Below are 12,147 nucleotides of genomic sequence, written 5' to 3'. Positions count from 1 at the left end.
TTGGCAGTGACCCCAAACAGAGGCATTACAATCCTAAACTCCTTTAGTGTGTGGAAAGCCAGAGCCAGCATCACCTTCTTTGTTGTCCCTTTCCTTCCCACCTCCATCCCAGCATGTCCCTAGAAGGTAAGGTGTGGGCCCTGCTGAAAGCCATTTTCCAGGCTGCAGTACCATGTAGGGTGTCCCTCCGGACTTCTGTGATGTGTGTGGGTGCTGTAAGCAGCCACCTGCAGTCCAGCCTCCTCTCTTACTAGGTTCTGCCCTGGACAAGCAGCACTCCCTCACTGATAAAGAAAATTATCATCAGGAAATTAAATTCCTCAAGCTTCAAGTGTGTGTTCAAGAGAATCATTAATCAGCTGTGTGAAGGAAGGATGGATGCTCTGGTCCACTGTAGGCATACATGTAATTTGAAGGTGCAGTGCAACATCACAGATACCATTAATTAGAAGAGCAGCCATTCTCTGAACTTTGAGCTCCTATTTCTTTTAACTGTAGGAAACCCACTTGGCACGTGGCTCACAGATCAGGGTGCTTGCCATTGTGATGATTACACCAGGCTTCAACATTTCCACAGAGTTCTCTAGGAACACATGCCTGGGAAACTACAGGGGAGTGTTTAGCAGGTATGAACAAAGCCTTAAAGATAATTCACTAGAACCAGGGAGGCATCCATCTTTCAATAGGATGAAATTTAATACGGAGCAAATGTCACTAAACAATCTCATCCTTTTCAGAAGTTGATCCTCAGCTGTTATCAACTGAGAGAATTGCACCATTTTGCAAAGAGCAACCTCAGACCCAGCTGGGTATCAGACTAAAGATTGCAATATATTAAGTACAAGTCAGAGAATCGGAAATAAATTCCTCCCACTGAAAGTGGTGTAAACCTGGAGTAATACCACTGATGTCAGCCGAGTAACAGAGACTGCCACCACTGTGCTTTAAAGAATTTGGTATTTGATCTCATTCTTTTTCATGAATTCACCTTAGAAGCCCATCAGGCATAGTCAGTTCTTTTGTCTATGCTATGCTGCTACTGCTGTAATTAATCTTTTTCCAACCACCCTATTGGCAATTTCCCTAATGCACACATCCTCCCTCTCCCTCCCTCCCTCCCTCTCCATCTCTTTCTCCTCCAATTCCTCTCTGCTGTGCACTTCCTCCCTTACCAGCCTTTTGGGAAAATACCATCTTTTCTCTTAGCCTGTGAGCCAGATTGTCTTTAAACTCTTCTCTTCAAGGTACAGAAGTCTTTTACTCAGATGTATCTGTGCCCTGAATATTAGCTTGGTTATTGAAATGGTGATATAAATTAAACCTTCACATTCACATTAGTACTAATATAGCTACTTGGCAGTGTGGGTGTAAGTAAAATCTTTTTAATACACCTTAAGTTCTGACCAGAGGGGTACATGCTATTACTTTAAATAATCTCTATTTTTTTTTCTATGTAAAAAACTTAAAGAAAAGTAACTCATTTTGAATCACACAAACCATTTGAAACTACAAATAATTTCTTAGTATATTTTTAGCTATCAAATTGAAGCTTCTTTCAAGGCAAAATATTTTCAAGCAGTTAAAACCAAGATGGGTTTTTTCTAAAAAAACCTGAGATGAAAAAATAATTTTCAAAAAAAAACTGAGGTGAAAATTCTGACCAGTAAAACAAAATCAGCACCTGAAATGTAATTTTAGTGGAAGTGAGTGTGGCCAGGTGACACCTGCTCACCAGTGCCTCATGCTCTCAACAGGTGCTGGAGTCTGGGGGACTTGCCTGCCACTTGTCCTTGCCCATTGAACCTTTTGCTTCCATTCACAGTTGCCCTCCCTATATGTCAGTGGCAGGGGTGTCTGTGTTTACACAATCCACCAAGTTTCACAATCTACTGATTGTGATTCTTCACCAAAACAAAAAGGCAGGAAATTTAAATGAAAACTTTTAATAAATTCTCATAATAATAATAATAGTATATAGACAGATTGATATGTATACTACAGCACTTTCCCAAATTGCTTTTTTCCCTTACCAAGCAACTCCTTTGCTGCCTCTGTGATGAGAGGTGAAGTCTCTAATAGCCTCTATCAGGCTTGTGAACCATCTAAATCCTCATCTTCCTGAAGGAAACCCCTCCATCCCTTCTCAATCCATGTGTCACACCGTGCACTGCACACCCTAACAGTACAAATAACATTAGAGACACTGGGGTGGAAGTGCACAGGCAGCACATCTCACCCACAAAGGTGCACACTCCCTGGATTCTGAGGTGACTGCAAGCACTTTTTTCCAGGTGCTCTTTCATCCAGGTCCATCTTTAGAAGCCCACAGAAAATGTGGTCACTGGTCACTTGAACAGCAGGAAGGCAGACATTCCATTGCTATTTGTGTTACTGTGGGATAACACTCATCCTCATGACCAAAAAGGTTACATCCAGAAGATGTTACATCACTTTCTGTAATGGGCACTTCCCACATGGATGTTGGTGGTTGTCCAAAAACTGGATAATGGCCAAGTAGTATTTTCATAACATTCAATTCTCACTCACAGACAATGAATGTTATGAAACAGACAATGAAAATATTCCTGCCACTGATGCTCCCAGCACAATTTTTATTTCTTCAGTGGTAAGCATGACTTTGGTGGGAAAAGCAGCAATAATAGACCTTGAGCTCTTCTATTACCCCACCACGGACATCTCGTTTGACAATGATAGTCCAGACAGAAACCGATTTGGAATAGTGTGGTATACATTGCAGACAATGTTGAAAATTTACCTCAGGACTTCCTGAGGGTCTCAGGTCTGAACTGTCCTAGTGCTGAACTCCTTGCACAGTTTCTTGGAGCTCCTGGCCCTCCTAGATCCATAGGACAGGCCTTTTTGAGACATTTTGTCCTTGTGCTTCTGTTCTACTGTCAGTCACTGGTGCATAAGGACTCTGAAACCCTCACGGCTGAAGTGAGAGGTCCCCAAGTGGCCTGTATGATCCCCTCACCAGTGTGTGAGATCACCCTCTGACATCACCAGAAAGTTCTATACCTTGTCCCATGTTATCTTACTCTTCCCAGCCTTACACCAGCTTTGGTCTCCCTATCTCGTAATCCTTGGGTCTGCTGAAGGCAACGATGGGATGAGCTTTGCTTCCTGCAGGGTCAGCCTTGCCTACATTTGCTCAGCAGTTCCCCATAGCGGAGCAGGCAGTCATCATTAGAACCACAGAATGAAAGAGTTCACAGATGTGCTTCAGCTTTTCAGAAGTCAAAGTTCTGTGGCAGTGCTTTGTGACATCACTCAATGGGCATAGCACGAGAAAAGTACAGCAGAGTGGGCACATGCAAAAAAGCTTAAATGTCCAGACCCAGGCAAACCCTGTGGTAAAGGGTCAGTGATGTTTTCCTGCCTTCTATTTGCCTCTTCCTTGCTTTCCAAGTTTCACTCATTTACCGACTGTGCACCTCTCTTTAAATTCATTTCTGCCCAGTGTTGACTTGTTACACTGAATGGATGTTATTCTGAGTCTGTTAAGGAGGTGCAGAGGCTGCCTGCATTCAGATTGTTCGACAATCTCAACCATAACCTCTTCCTAACAGGTGTTCAACACATCCCAACAGGATACATTTATCCTGAAGCTTCCTTACTGCTTTAAACAAAACCTCATATTCCCTGTGCCTTCCCTTTCTCCTCCTTTTGATCCATCCTTTTTTAAGCCTTGTTTGTGCTATTAATAATCGAGAGTTCAGCGCTGTCAGCACATTCAACACAGCAGAGAACAAAGGGCAGAAAACAGCCCCACCCAAAATGAGTTTACAGCCTAATGAAGGCAAACAAAACCCTCCACTTGGCTGGCTGCACAGGGCGGCAGGCTGAATGGGAACTCCTGGGCTGGGATGGGGTTGGGGGGGGGGGGGAGGAGGAGGGGGATGTCCTTCAAAAACCACAATTTTAAGTGGACAAGAGCCTGCTTATTCACAAAAGACAAGAGTTTAAGGGGAAAGTTCCTGAAAGTGAAAATGAAAGCCTGATGAAGCAATTTTTGGGCAAAGGGACGCCAGACAGATGGAGATAGGGAGATGGGTGGGTGCAAAATGTAAGTGAGGAGAGATATGCAGCCTAAATAGCTAATCAGTAAGAGGGCAAAGGCACCCAGACACCCTGCGAAGACACACTCATAAAGAACCAGGGACAGATGGAGCCAGAGCTGTGCAGAGCCTTTGAAGGAGCAGATAAGCAGGTTGAATTTAATGGGGGAATGTGAGAGGTTGTAACTGAAGAGCTGAGGACACAGAGGATCATTAAGAATTTGCAAGGAGTATTGAGCACTGCATGAGGAGCTTGGAAAATCTCCCGTGTTTGAAGGTTTTAAGGACAAGTTAGATAAACATCTGTTGGGAATGGTGTAGATGCGGCTGATCCTGCCCTGGAGCAAGAAATGGGTCCGATGACCTTTTGAGCTCCCTTCCCTTTTCTCTGTGGGTGTGGTAGGCCAGGAAGATAATTTGCCAGATGGTAAATACATTTTTGCCCAGATTGCAGCTGAATAAGGAGTACTGATTTGAGGGACGAGGGGGTCCCAGCCTGTACCACTGTGCAAAGGTATCACATGAAAGCTGGAAAGGAGAAGAAAGAATTAGGTTACTGCACAGTCTTTTCTGCTGAGCGTCAGCCAAGTGTATCAATGGGAGGGAATGAAAGAAAAGAGGAGATGAAAAATGGGTCAAAGATTGCAAGTGTAAATTCAGTTGTGTTCGATATGATGAAATCGTTCCTATGAAAACTATTGTATCGTTGAATGCCACTGTGTATTCACTCACAAGGCCATAAGTATGTCTTTCCCAGACTAGCTATAATAGAGATCCTCGTGTCTCTACTCTAAAGAGACAATGCCAAGGGGGTCAGCAGAAGCAAGGAGAAGCACTCTACTCCAGCTAGTCTGCAGGTGAAGTAGAAAGGCAAGAAGAGTCAGCAGCAAAACAAAGGAATCAGGTATTAGAACACACACACACACACAGGAGACACTGAGATGGCAACAAGACAGGGTTTAAAGTAGGGAGCAGAAAGATAAGCTTTTGTAATAGGAAGATCCTCTTTATTGGCCAGACCAATTGTACTAAAGTGAGCTGAATGAAACTTTTGGTTTAAACAACAATTTGGTGTTGCAGAGAAAATATTTTCTATATTCTTACATTTCAGAGCCATTACATTTTCTACATTTCAGAGCCATTCTTAAATGGCTCTGAAAGGAGCTCAAAGACTGTATCCAGAATGAGGAGGGAATTGAGGTAGTGGAAAGGCATGGAAGCACTATGGTTTTAGTTTGTTAACCTTCCCTAGATTCCCATGCCTCTTATATTATTTAGAAAAGATGAGTCAAATTTTAGGCTCTCTAGCAAGCTCTGTGTGTGTGTGCATACGCAGAGAAGTTTGTACATTGAGTCCTTGAGGAAACAAAATGTAAACCAGATGAAAACTATATTCCTCTAGTGGGATACAAGGAGATATAACAACTACTGAGAACTGGGCAGAGAAAATATCAGAGCTAGACTATGAGACTAAGGATTCCCTCCTGGTGTAATGCATGAGATTTGCTTCTGAAATGCAGGGTAAATGCTCAAAGCCAGGAACAGGGCTTAGCCCAGGGCTTAGTTGCAGGAAGACAAGTCCTTTGGGCCTCCAGACTCTGGGCACTATCATAACCATTTTGTGAGAGTCCTGTTGTGTCACTCTTGCAGTTCATACTGGTAATGGAGAGGGAATGAAAATAAAAGAAATAATTAGAATACAGTTGATGTAAAGCTGAGTTTGAGTTGATAAGTAGATCACAGCAATGTCAGAGCAATGGAGGAAGACTAGAAACAGAATGGGCAGGCAGTGGGCCAAGGATGAGGAGATGGCCATGAGAGCTATCAGCAAGGACAGGGGAATGGGTTGCCAAGGGATTACCAGGCAATGGAAAAAGAACAGGCTACAGACAGAGTGAAAATAACAAAGAGTCACTGAATGATTAGTCATAAATGAAAGGCTGAGGAGGAGGAAAGCACAAAGATATCTGAGGTGAAAAGAATCAATGAGAAATTGATTATTTGAGTTATCATTGGTGACTTGGTAGTCACAGACCGAGGAAGGTGAAAATAGCAAGAAGCCATGGCAGCAGCCAGAAAAGGTCACATTGACCTTGACCAACACCTTGTTGGTTGAAGAAAGTGCCTCATTTCAGCCTCATAGCAGACTAATGGATGGAAGATTCAAGGGAAGTCATATGCACTTTCACAAGGTTTGAAGTCAAAGGTAGATAGAAGTTGCTGAGGAAGAAAAAGCCTAGATTAGATTTTATAAAAAGAGATGAGGGATGGGTCAGATGACAGAGGGAAAAGAAATTTAAATGTTGGGAAAGTAAACTGTCTGTGACCTGGAAGATAAGAATGAAACACAGCTCTTTCAGGTCTTTGTTCATGATTATGTATGCTGTCTCTTAGCATTTATAAAACTGAAAACATCTTCACTCGGAAGTAGTGGCAACATTTAGAGACTGCTGAACTAATGACAAGAGAACTCTAAGCTATTGAGAGAACTCAGGGAGATTGCTACTGAAAAGAGGCTCCTGGTTCAACCAGGACTATTTAGGTGCTCAGCTTCCACATCCCATCTGCATAGCTTCAATAAAGTGTCCAAAGTCCATCCAGAGCGGCTTTGAAACAGCATCAAATTTATGTCTTTTCTTCTCTGTCTCTCTATTTTATTGCAGAGGAAGCAAGGATCACAGCTTTCTGACAGTGACTCACCACCTGTGCCTGGATGCTATTTCAGCTAGTTTTTCTGCCTCCATTTTGCCCAGCAGTAGGTATAATACAGTGCTAATCTCACTGAAAACCAGTAGGAATTCTCATCCAGAGCTAAAAATCACAGATCTCACTTTTCCATGCAGCAGAAGCAAATCTGCTATCTTTGGTGTGTGAGTGTGTGTGTGTGGTGTGTTGTGTGTGTATATGTGTGTGTATATATATATAGATATATATGCATGAATCATAAGTGATCTATCATCATTAATTCATTAGATATTCATTGTAATTACCCTGCTTGTGATGAATTAATTTGTCATTAATTTAGATGTCACACATACAGTACTTTTTCAAGGATTGCCATATGATTCAACCTTAATTAATGTACCTCTAAAGCAAAATGCTAACAATCAATTCACATTACTGGGATGCTTAGGCTGTCAGCAGGAGCATGTTTATTATGATTATTATTATTTATGGACACAAGGAAGAAGACATTACAATATTTGCAATCATCTATACGTTCCATACAGTAGGATATCTTAGTCCCAACATAGCTATATGTCTGCATGGCCTTCCTTAGCCAATTTGTCTAATCGATTTGTGAATGTCCTTATCTTTAAAGATGTCACCTTGTATTTACAATCATTGGCAGGTCATTATCCATAATGATACCTCAACAAATTTTTTTCTTCAGTAATGAATCCTATTACTTAGCCACTGTACGCCAGAATCTCTTTTCACTCTCTTACAGTCCTTTTTGGGGGTGGAAGAATTTATAAGGATGTATCAAAGGTTTAAAAACAATCCATGAGATATTTGTATTCCAGAATGGGCCTTATGTGAATAATGAAGTGACACTCAATTTAGAGAAGGCTTTATTACTAAAGAAGGAAATCTTATTTCAATCATATCTTGATTCAGTTGAACTCCAGTTCAGTTTTCTCAGTGCTGTAGTAAGAACACCAAGTACAAACATTGATTACAGTAAGATATACAGAAGCATCAAATAAGAACGAGCAATATTTCTGTTCAAATGCGCCTCGTCCTTCACCATAAGAAAGCACAAAAGCTATGAAACTGGAAGCATTTTAGAATAGCTACGAACTATGAACTCTATTTAAATTAAATGTAAATAACTAAAACCAAAGGGAAGCTGCAATACATAAAGAATGTACTGCAGGAAACAATGAGATATGGAATTTCTGCTTTGTATAGGCTTCCATATTATTCCTACAATGATTTTGGATGCATCATTATTCCTTGTAGCCCTCTTGGTTCTTCAATTTCCAAATCCTGGGAACAGTATACTTATGCCTGCTGAGTTCTTTTTTCGCAAGTTTTGTTTCCATTTTTCCTCTGATGCAATGTTACATTTTGTGTAAAGGCAGTGAATAGTTTATTGTGAAATAGAGGATTAATATTAATGCACACTCGTAACAGCTTTTATCGGGAATACAGTGTGAGCCTCCTTGAAAGATTTTTTTGTCCTTTTCTTGGGGTATGACAGTATGATGTATATGATCTATCATGCTCATTTCCTTCACGCATTCTTAGCCCTACTGGAGCAGCCTCAGAGTGATGGTAATCTTATGAAAACTCAAAATGATTTGTTTATTACTGAAGGTTTATTTAAGGCTGTCACCATGACCTATATCCATTAGTAACCTCAAGAATTCTTAAAGGGACACAGGTCCCATTACCTGCTATTTTCAGCTGTACTCCATGATAGCAGAAAGCTAAGGCTGTTGCTTCTAAGAGCTTTTGATAAATTATATTGCTATCCTTCCCTCCCCATCAACCTTCTATGTTCTATAGATGTCTTGCCTGGAAAAATGTTTAATCCCTCCCATATCACTCAAGCAGCACATATAGGGGCATTGAAAGAAGGGAAATGAGGTAGCAACATCCATGTATTCCAGTGTATTGGTTTTCAGCAATTTGACTCCACAGGCAAATTGTTTTGAATAAAAAAGAGCAGGAGCCCAGATTCACTCAGAGGACATGATGACCTAGCTCAGCACCAAGGTCCACTACCTACATGGCCTTCACATTTACAAGTTTACACCCCAGCTCCCTTACAGATGAGCCACCTAAGGTACCCCCTTTCCTCCAAGAGCAGCCACCAGAAAAGCCCCTGTCCTTCCTCCCTAAGCTGGTCTGCCAGGCCCAGAGTATGGTCACACGAGGGCTTTGTGCAGCAAAGGTGGAGGAGAAAATGGCAGAGATCCTCACCATCTCTAAGCTTCATATTTAGTACCTTAATTGTCATACAGAAAAGTATAAATATTTTCTCACATTGTTTTGAAGAATTCCATCCCATTTCCCCAGATGAAGCCCTAAGTTATGATCCCTTGCCACTGCAGTCAGTCCTGTCAAAGACATTACACTTTGCATTTCACTTACATTCAGATGAGAGCCAGGGCTACATTCTGACTAGCTGCTACGTGATCCTTCTGGCATACCTTTAGGCTGAATGACTCTTCCAGTTCATGACATCTGAGGTGCAAGTGAGGCAACAGCTTCAGGTTTTGGCAGAAAAGGGCAGGCACTAACCCCAGAGAGGACCTGCAGCCACGAGTTCTGGGTAGTGAGGAGTGGCCACCCCCTATGTGAGCATAGTCAGGAGCTATTCAGGATCTTCACTAAGGATGGTCATGGATGGGGCTATCTTATAACATACCACAGCTATGTTATATGTAATTGTACTACAACAAAGTGATGTGACTGCCACCTGCCCTGTACTGAGTATTTCGCTATTCTGAGAGTAAAAGACATAGGTTTAGGCTCTCTTCAGCCTCAGAGGCACTAAGCCCATGTCCCAGGTAATAACCCTGTCCACCAAACTGTGACAAGACAATCTATCCCAAGCCTGCAGCATAAGAACAGTAGGGTTTTCACCTGGCATTGAGAATCAGTGTTAGGGAATTCCAGAAAGAAACCTCAGTTATATATACACAGGATCAAAGGATGACTCAGTAAGAGACCTCAAGAAGTCTCATCTCAGCTATGAGATCAGAATAGATTTGCCACGGCCTTGTTCATTCTGGTTTTGAGACCCTCCAAAGATGGAGATTACAGCCTCTGAGTGACCACTGCTTGGCTCTTATGATGGGGGAAAAGCTTTTTCTTATACCCATCTGATACTCCTTTATGTCATTCCTTGACTTCCTGACTTGTACCTCTGTGGAGAACCTGAATTTGTCTCCTCAATAACATCCTCACAGTTACTGGCAGGCTTCTAGGAAGGATAGAGTTCTGCTCCTTATGTCCTGACTCAGTCCATAGCACTCAGGGTCCTCTGAAGTAACTGTAGATCCTTCAGTCTGTGTCATTAGGTAGGGGTCTCAGACCTCACCCACCTTAGTGTGCACAGTGATCCAACTTTGAAAGAAAGACAAGAAAACTGGAAAGTGCTGTCACACCAGGTATGCCACGGTGTGGTGTTTATTGTGCCCTTCTAATCCTCAGTCCTCATAAAAGTGATGGTAACTTTCTTGCCATGCCCTTGTGGTAGGAAATTATGTAAATGATGGGCACCAGAAAAGATAGTAATAGTCACAGACTTTGGCACACCTACCTTTCCATAATTCACTGTCAATGACTCCTAAGTGGAATGCACAGACCCATCTAATAGAAGGGTGACCACCTACACAGAACAAACACTTCTGAGCACACAGGGAAATCAGGTTAAGATTAGGCAAAATCTATTGGCATTTTCCACAGATTCACACCTGTAGCTTCCTGTTCAGCATGCTGATTTCTGTATTTCCTATTCTCAGGCATCTAATTCTTCCGCACTAGATAAGCAAGTCTGTCATCTCACATGAGCTAGGATTTCCCCAAGATGATGGGATGTAAAAGAGCAAAGGTTTACTGTATGAGTTCACCTTGAAAATGTAGTTCAAAATTACAGCGTTTACCTCCACAGTCCAGACTATCTCAATTAGCACATATGCTCTTCCTGCCTGGCTAAATCAACTGACTGCCCTCTGAGATCTCATCTCTTGTCTTTTCCGCCTGAAATCTCCTGGTTTATTTTACCTTATTCATGGACCTGGCTACATTGAGCTCTGCATAAATCTGCTGAGGAATTAATGAAATAGTATTAAGCTATATTCAATCTTCTAGCATGGGAGAAAACAGAATCCTTCTTCTCCTATCTTCTTTCCTGTAGAGAGAGAGAAAAATCTGCTGCCCTTGTCACCTGACTTCACACAATGCAACTCTTTACCTTTAGTCCTTGTATAAGGCTTGAGATCACAGGCTTGAATCATCCCTTAGCTTGGTTTGTGAACTTGTATGTCTCATAGAAGACAGGCATGAACAGGCCTGTGACACAAAGTTAATCTCCAGAGTCAAGAGGCTGGATCATTTGAAGTCTGTAGGCTGTAAAGCTGTATATAAGGAAAGTACACCCATTACAGTGGTAGTGCAGGGTTACAGACAGACTTTATAATCTTAAAGGTTTCTTCCAACCTTGATTCTGTGCTTCTGTGAATGTCATCCATGCATCCAGCTCAAAACATGGCTCTGCATCCAAGTGGCAGAGCTCACCTGGCCAAAGATACCCATATCCTAGAATTCACTTTAGCTGATCAGCTAGCAAAAAAATGCAAACCCAGTCATCAGAAGGATCAAGGTGCCTGACTCTCATTTGCTTGAGAGTTAGGAATGCCAAAAACATGACTTAAAGCCCAAAGTACCTTTGGGCATGGAGGTCCCTGGATACAGGTGATCAGCAAAGCAAACCACATAGGTTTAGGACTACAGGCCTGTGGCAACACTCTGTAGCCATGCAGAACTCTATCATGTCTGCAACAGCTGGGTCGAAGAATTTCGTACACAATTACAAGCTTTATCCAGACCTTTACAAATATTTTGTGTTGGTCTGTAAATTTGAGTTGTTTGCAAAATTCAAGGTGATAATTAAAAAGAAAATATTTTAGAGAATATTTTTTATGTAAGAAAGAAAAAATGAAATTTTTTAAGTTAAGACAAAACACAGGTTAATGTAATGATGGTGCTAATAAGGTGCATTGATAGAGTATACAATTAAAACTAATCCCTAAAAATATTCAAATATGACAATGATATCAATAAATAATAAGAGGACTTACTTTCAAATAAATTACTATTTTAGTCATACCAAATTCAGGACCCAAGGGTACAAAGACAAAAATAAGGACTCCTCAAAATCTCCATTCTTTCTCATTATAAGGGTATGATAGCCCATATGGTGAGAAATGATTTTTAAAGTTTGCAGATTTCACCCTTCAACTGTTGGGAAACATGTTTTCTTTAGCACCAAGGCAAATTGAGGCATCATTTGAAATTCTTACTGGGTAAGGAAAGTTTGACTCACTTTTAG

At 41.5% G+C, this 12,147-nt stretch overlaps 1 long non-coding RNA gene across 1 annotated transcript in view; it reads left to right on the top strand.

Annotated features, from left to right (window-relative positions):
* LOC134430316 (uncharacterized) overlaps positions 1-12,147 on the top strand; it is a 40,399-nt gene that overhangs the window by 15,800 nt on the left and 12,452 nt on the right. Inside the window, exon 2 of the long non-coding RNA XR_010030791.1 lies at positions 6,743-6,834. This is a non-coding gene — a long non-coding RNA (uncharacterized LOC134430316). The remainder of the gene's footprint in view (positions 1-6,742; positions 6,835-12,147) is intronic.

This window comes from Melospiza melodia, chromosome 1, assembly GCF_035770615.1.
Source record: "Melospiza melodia melodia isolate bMelMel2 chromosome 1, bMelMel2.pri, whole genome shotgun sequence".
In the NCBI taxonomy this organism is placed as follows: domain Eukaryota; kingdom Metazoa; phylum Chordata; class Aves; order Passeriformes; family Passerellidae; genus Melospiza; species Melospiza melodia.
The sequence above is the reverse complement of the archived record's forward strand: the minus strand, read 5'-3'. Positions and strand labels throughout refer to the sequence as shown.